The sequence below is a fragment of the Cervus canadensis genome, chromosome 10 (assembly GCF_019320065.1).
Source record: "Cervus canadensis isolate Bull #8, Minnesota chromosome 10, ASM1932006v1, whole genome shotgun sequence".
NCBI classification, from domain to species: Eukaryota; Metazoa; Chordata; class Mammalia; order Artiodactyla; family Cervidae; genus Cervus; species Cervus canadensis.
The window spans coordinates 745,205-753,483 of record NC_057395.1 but is presented as its reverse complement, the minus strand read 5'-3'; positions in this window follow the sequence as shown (position 1 = coordinate 753,483).

The following is an 8,279-nucleotide window of genomic DNA, read 5'->3' as shown; positions in this document are numbered from 1 at the left end:
GCTTTTTGGGCCAACACATTACTGAGGAATATTTTCATGTTAGCAACAGACCCGACATCCTGGATTTCATGATACTGAAAATATTTGCTGCAACTAGCTAGCCAGTAGGAGCCCACCCAAGATCTCTATGAAGACCCCCAAGTTGGCCCAGAAACCTTCTGAGTCAAAAGCAGAGTATGCGGTTGGCAGAATTTTCAACCTTAAAAGCAAATACGTAATTAAGTTCAAGGTTGGTATGAAAAATACTCTAAAAATAATACATTCCTGGTATAGCAGCTGAAGGCAATATAAAAGGAGACCTACAACCAAAATGTGTTATATTTGTCTTCAGCTTGACCTGGCACTAGGGAAGCTCCATCACTACTCCTGATTGGAACTGGAAATAGAGAGCAGAAACCCAATTTAAGGGACTTCCCTGGTGGTCCAGTGGTTAAAAATCTGCCTTGCAATGCAGGGGATGTGAGTTCCATCCTGGTCGGGGAACTAAGATCCCACAAGCCCCAGGGCAACTAAGCCTGAGCACCACAACTAGAGAGTCCGTGTGCTGCGAGGGAAGATACCTGTTTCCACTGACAAGGGTGTCTAGAAGGGCAGACACTTTCCAGCAGCAAAACAGCACATGATCAGAGAAAGCTAAAGAAGAAAAGCCATACTTTAACCTGTATTTTCTCAATAAATCTTTTTCTTAATTTTTATATTTAGTTCACACACAAATATCCTTCCTTAAATAAGCACTCCTGATTCCTGCTGCATAGAACTACTGACTTGCGTTATACTTATGGGAGATCAGGCAGAGAAATTTTGATGAGGGATGACTGGATCTGTGTGTTTTTTAGTTTCTTTGCTTGACTTCCTCATGGTTTTGATCGTCCCCTGCCAAGCCTCTGATAGTATTTTATTATCAGATTTCTCATGTGAGCCGACAGTATAGACAGAGAGACATAGAACAGGCTCTCCATGTTACTGTCCATGTTAGGAACACAAACAATTCAGAAAGAAACTATACTGAGAAGGTTTCAAATATTATATGGGCAAAGGAGCCCTGTAGATGTGAGTTACTCCTGTGATGTCCTGGTACAGCCCTCCCCCACATTCAAGGTCTCATGTGACCTTGGATGATGACCTGTCCACTCTAACATCTTTTAAAAAAACTGACCACAAGACAGTAGAATCATTCAGTTTCACTACACCTAACAATGCAGACAATGCAGAAGACGTGGGTTCGATCCCTGGGTGGGAAAGATTGCCTGGAGAAGCAAATGTCAATCCACTCCAGTATTCTTGCCTGGGAAATCCCATGGACAGAAGAGCCTAGAGGGCTACAGTCCGTGGGGTTGCAAAGAGTCGGACATGACTTAGCAACTAAACAACAAGGTCCTAAAAGATGAGTTAATTCAGTTTCTGTCTTTTACAGATGTAAACCTTAGCAACCCAGCAGGATGAAACAGCGTGTTCAGAATTGCAAGGTCATGGTGGAGCTGGGACTCTACTTCTAGTCTCTTAAACTAAGTTGTGTTTCCTGTTGGGTGCTCTCATAGGTGAGGCTGTCCCCGCCATTGTTCTCATCCCATTTAAACCTGTATCTTTTAAGAAGTTTTAAAGGGTAACATTTCATGAAAGAAAATAAACCAGCACTACAGGGGCTTGTTTCCAATACATCTCAGTATAGTAACCTGGTTTCTTGGTTTGGTTTGGTTTTGGTTTTAGTTTCGCCAAAACCCCGAATTTGTAGGAACTGAAGAAGCTGAAGTTGAACGGTTCTATGAAGACCTACAAGACCTTTTAGAACTAACACCCAAAAAAGATGTCCTTTTCATTATAGGGGACTGGAATGCAAAAGTAGGAAGTCAAGAAACACCTGGAGTAACAGGCAAATTTGGCCTTGGAGTATGGAATGAAGCAGGGCAAAAACTAATAGAGTTTTGCCAGGAGAACACACTGTTCATAGCAAACACCCTCTTCCAACAACACAAGAGAAGACTCTACAAATGGACATCACCAGATGGTCGACACTGAAATCAGATTGATTATATTCTTCGCAGCCAAAGATGGAGAAGCTCTATACAGTCAGCAAAAACAAGACCGGGAGCTGACTGTGGCTCAGATCATGAACTCCTTATTGCCAAAGTCAGACTTAAACCAAAGAAAGTAGGAAAAACCACTAGACCATTCAGGTATGACCTAAATCAATTCCTTTATGACTATACAGTGGAAATGAGAAATAGATTTAAGGGACTAGATCTGATAGACAGAGAGCCTTATGAACTATGGACGGAGGTTCGTGACACTGTACAGGAGACAAGGATCAAGACCATCCCCATGGAAAAGAAATGCAAAAAGGCAAAATGATTGTCTGAGGAGGCCTTACAAATAGCTGTGAAAAGAAGTGAAAAGCAAAGGAGAAAAGGAAAGATATACCCATTTGAATGCAGAGTTCCAAAGAATAGCCAGGAGAGATAAGAAAGACTTCCTCAGCAATCAATGCAAAGAAATAGAGGAAAACAACAGAATGGGAAAGACTAGAGATCTCCTCAAGAAAATTAGAGATACCAAGGGAACATTTCAGGCAAAGATGGGTTCGATAAGGGACAGAAATGGTATAGACCTAACAGAAGCAGAAGATATTAAGAAGAGGTGGCAAGAATACACAGAAGAACTGTACAAAAAAGATCTGCACGACCCAGATAATCACAATGGTGTGATCACTCACCTCGAGCCAGACAGCCTGGAATGTGAAGTCAAGTGGGCCTTAGGAAGCATCACTACAAACAAAGCTAGTGGAGGTGATGGAATTCCAGTTGAGCTATTTCAAATCCTGAAAGACGATGCTGTGAAAGTGCTGCACTCAATATGCCAAATTTGGAAAACTCAGCAGTGGCCACAGGACTGGAAAAGGTCAGTTTTCATTCCAATCCCTAAGAGAGGCAATCCGAAAGAATGTTCAAACTACCACACAACTGCACTCAGCTCACACGCTAGTAAAGTAATGCTCAAAATTCTCCAAGCCAGGCTTCAGCAATACGTAAACAGTGAACTTCCAGATGTTCAAGCTGGTTTTAGAAAAGGCAGAGGAACCAGAGGTCAAATTGCCAATGTCACTGGATCATCGAAAAAGCAAGAGAGTTCCAGAAAAACATCTATTTCTGCTTTATTCGCTATGCCAAAGCCTTTGACTTTGTGGATCACAATAAACTGTGGAAAATTCTGAAAGAGATGGGCATACCAGACCACCTGACCTGCCTCTTGAGAAACCTGTATGCAGGTCAGGAAGCAACAGTTAGAACTGGACATGGAACAACAGACTGGTTCCAAATAGGGAAAGGAGTATGTCAAGGCTATATATTGTCACCCTGCTTATTTAACTTATATGCAGAGTACATCATGAGAAATGCTGGGCTGGAAGAAGAACAGGCTGGAATTAAGATTGCCGGGAGAAATATCAATAACCTCAGATATGCAGATGACACCACCCTTATGGCAGAAAGTGAAGAAGAACTAAAGAGCCTCTTGATGAAAGTGAAAGAAGAGAGTGAAAAAGTTGGCTTAAAGCTTAACATTCAGAAAACTAAGATCATGGCATCTGGTCCCATCACCTCATGGGAAATAGATGGGGAGACAGTGGAAACAGTGTCAGACTTTATTTTTTGGGGCTCCAAAATCACTGCAGATGTTGACTGCAGCCATGAAATTAAAAGACGCTTACTCCTTGGAAGGAAAGTTATGACCAACCAACCTCTGCATATTAAAAAGCAGAGACATTACTTTGCCAACAAAGTTCCATCTGGTCAAGGCTATGGTTTTTCCAGTAGTCATGTATGGATGTGAGAGTTGGACTATAATGAAAGCTGAGCGCCGAAGAATTGATGCTTTTGAACTGTGGTGTTGGAGAAGACTCTTGAGAGTCCCTTGGACAGCAAGGAGATCCAACCAGTCCATCCTAAAGGAGATCAGTCCTGGGTGTTCACTGGAAGGACTGATGTTGAAGCTGAAACTCCAATACTTTGGCCATCTGATGTGAAGAACTGACTCATTTGAAATGACCCTGATGCTGAGAGGGGTTGGGGGCAGGAGGAGAAGGGGACGACAGAGGATGAGATGGTTGGATGGCATCACTGACTCAATGGACATGAGTCTGAGTAAACTCCGGGAGTTGGTGATGGACAGGGAAGCCTGGTGTGCTGCAGTCCTGAACGAAGAACCCTGAATGAAGTACTACCTTCGGATTATGTCATAAAATCTATGGACTCATGCTATCTGCTCTGAGTATATATTTAGGTGAAAAACTGAAAACAAAGCAAAACACAACACAGCACAATAGCATCAACCCTAATCAGAATGAAGAACTACAAGTTTTCATACACTCTCACTCAAAACAACTAAGTAACAAAGAGAAGAGTCTTCTGAAGAGCAGACAACTGTTGACTTCTGTAGTCTAGCATTCCTTCTCCTTTTTTCAAAGAATCCAGAGATCCTCTTTTTCTCTAGGAGAATTCCTCTCTGCATTTTGTCCATCACATGGCCTTGTGGCCACAGGTAGTGTGGGCAAGTGATCCAAGCCAGTTAACAAGAGTAATCCATTTCCCTTGGGCATATCATCCAGATGGAGCCAACCAGAATTTTATTAAAGATAATTATATCTTCTGGGGGAGAAAGCACCTGCCCCCACATCTTTCCTCTGTGATCACAACCTGGAAGGAAGGCTCGCTTAAGTCTGGAACAACCATGACCGCCTGATGACTCTGCCTGGAAAGCTCTCACCTGAGAGGGAAGCCAACTCAGATGAAACACAGAAAACATCCTACTGATTGGCACCAGCTGAACCTCTGGCTCTGCCTCTTCCTGAAGCCAGGTCCACTCCTTCACTTCCCAGAAATGAACTAAAAATCGCTCTTTTGTTTTATTAATCCAGGTTTGTTTCTGGCTGTGCAACGGACAACCCTGAGTACCACACACTCATATATCCTGTAATTGACAAGAAAGTTCCTCTTACATGGAACAGGAAAAGTTGTGATCTTATATCTACATAATGAAAGATGTTCACTTGACATGATCAAGACTAACATCAGCTTCATAGATAACAGAGTTGGTCTGTCTAGGATAGATAACTGTGTGAAAACCCAAGGCAGACATTTTCAAACCAAAGCCCAAAGAACCTTAAAAATCAATGAGACAGGAGTCTGCTTTGGCAGACAACATTAAATCTGAGTAGGTTTGAGTCAATTTGAGTATGAGTTAAATTCTGAGTACTGTTTAAAACATCCTGTTTGTCCTTAAATATAATCCCAAAGTCTCTAAAATAAAAAAGAGGTTTGAAAAAACTACACTGTGCCTTTGTACACCTGACTAGAGACAATATAGCACAGTACAAATTTAAGAAGGCATTTGATATCATAAAACACAAACTATTGAATATACACTGAATTTTCAAAAGAATGAACCAACTGTGTTATTTTACTATAAAGCCTTACTTCCAACTTCTGTAAGATAAAACCCAAGTTCAAACATCAATTTCTCATATTTTATTCCATCACAGAATTGCTGCATAATCTTGTTAAATTTGAACACACCACCTATCCTGGTTTTTCCATCCATGTTATCGCAGTGCCTTTAGAGGCTGGTAAGACCCAGGTCCATTCTGAACTCTGTTAATGCAAATATATGCAATATAATTAGACAGACCTAATGCCACTTGCTTTTTTGCCTTGTATTTCAAAAGGCAAACGTATACATATAATTTCTTACCCCCTGTCACTTTATAATTTTGCTGTCTAAATTTGTAAGATTCTATTATTTCCAGTTCCTACAACTAAAACTTACACTGAAAAAAATCAAGAAGAGAAAGTGCAGGAGTGTCTCTTAACAAATATTTGTCCTTCCTGTCTACACTGCTATTTATTGTCCCTGCTGGGGTGTTTACAGCATCCGAGTAGGAGGAAAGTACGCCTGCAAAAGGTAACCTGCTGTACTAATCAGCTGAAATTTTTTTTAAATATAAAACTTCCAAGAAAACCTGCCTTGTTCTGCATGGCTTTCTCACCTCATACAAGCTTTTATATGGCATTAGGGCAAGTCTATCCAGGCAGTGAATTTTGTAGCTGAAAATCCCCAAGTATTAACGTATCACCTCCTACATAGGAGGCATAGCACTAACAATCAAATGGTTTAACATAATACATTGAAGAAAGATGCCCATTGACAAACAATCTACACAATATGTTTGTCTAAACTATCAAGGCAGGAAGTGTGAGTGAAAGTCACTCAGTCATGTCCAACCATTTGTGACCGCATAAACTATACAGTCCATGGAATTCTCCAGGCCAGAGTACTGGAGTGGGTAGCCTATCCCTTCTCCAGAAGATTTTCCCCACCCAGGAATCAAACCAGGTCTCCTGCATTGCAGGCAGATAATTTACCAGCTGAACTACCAGGGAAGCCCAAGGCAGAAATTACGTAACAATTCAAAGCAAGCAAAAGAATCACATCTGTGAAAAACTAATGCAACACTGATGGTGACTCTGAAACTGACAAAACTAAAGAAATGTTTTGGTTGTATTTCACATTAATTGTCTAAATAAGTTAGTCTGTGGATGTCTGGTATAGGGTGTAAAACAAATTCTGAAACCTTTTTTTGCCATCTCTAGAAGATTAAAGGACAAAGATGAGCATGAGTAGGGAACAGACATTACTGAAGAAAGATATTTGGAGTAATACTTGCTGTACATCAATAGATATAGTTATTAATTTGTTATAAATAATGCTTAGAAAAATTCCCATTTCTTAAAGCATTTATTGAGCACCTACTACGAATCACTAAAGTTGAAATAATCCCTTTCATATGCTATTATTATTTCAGTAAGAGTTAGCATATTTTTGTGAATTTTATGAAAGCCTAGGAAAATGTTTTCCTAGCTCAAATTCTCAAACTATTTTAATCAAAATTTATCAAAACCATAGCAATAGTAATAACAGTTTCTCTAGTCAGTCTGGTCTTCACTCCAATTTCATTGCTCTTTGTACACTTTAAGTACCCCTCTGTGTCTTGTTATAGGAAACAGGAGGTAATGAAAGAGAAAATACTGTCCACTTATTCTACAGAATGACAAACCTGCTTGCAATTATACTCATCAGCTCCTCTTTCCCTATAGTTTTAACAAAGGAGCTGTCCCTCATTCAATCTAGAGTAAATCGTCTTTCTGAAATCCAGATTATATCCCCTCCTGCCCTGTCAGACAATTTATACCCTTATTATCTTTCCTGTGCCTTATTTTCAATATGTCCCCCAATACTAGAGTCTACCCACCAGCAAAATGTTTAAGAATGTTCAAAACCCAAACCAGACAAAGATGCCACAGGAAAAGAAAATTACAGGCCAATATCCTGGATGAGCACAGAGACAAAAATTCTCAACAAAATATTATTAAAACTGAAGTCGGCAGTACATTAAAAGAACATACACCATGATCAAATGGGATTTACTTGGGAAGCAAGGCTGGTTCAACATCTGCAAATTAGTCAGTGTGATACACTACATTAGCAAAATGAAGGATAAAAATCATATGATCATTTCAATAGATTCAGAAAAAGCATCTGACAAAAATTCAACATCCATTTATGGTATATAAACACTCAACAAATTGGGTATAGAGGTTATGTACCTCAATATAACAAAGCCATATATGACAAATCTAGTGTTAAGATCATACTTAACAGGGAAAAGCTGAAAGGTTTTCCTCTAGAATTAGGAATAAGACAAGGATGCCCACCCTCCCCACTTTTATTCAATATCATATTGCAAGGCCTAGTCATAACAATTAGGCAAGGAAAAATAAATAAATAAAAGACATCCAAATAGAAAAGAAGTAAAACTGTCACTATTTGCAGATGACATGATAGAAAACCCTAAGGACTCCATCAAAAAACTGTTCAGTTCAGTTCAGTTGTGTCCAACTCTTTGCAGCCCCATGGACTGCAGCACACCAGGCCTCCGGGTCCATCACCAACTCCCATAGTTTACTCAAACTCATGTCCATTGAGTTGGTGATGCCATCCACCCATCTCATCCTCTGTCGTCCCCTTCTCCTCCTGCTCTCAATCTTTCCCAGCATCAGGGTCTTTTCAAGTGAGTTATTTCTTCACATCAGGTGGTCAAAGTATTGGAGTTTCAGCTTCAGAATTAAGCTGTAAACTACAAAATCAACACACAAAAATCTGCTGTGTTTATGTACACTAATAATAATCAGAAGCAGAAATTAAGAAAATAATTCCATTTACAACTGAAT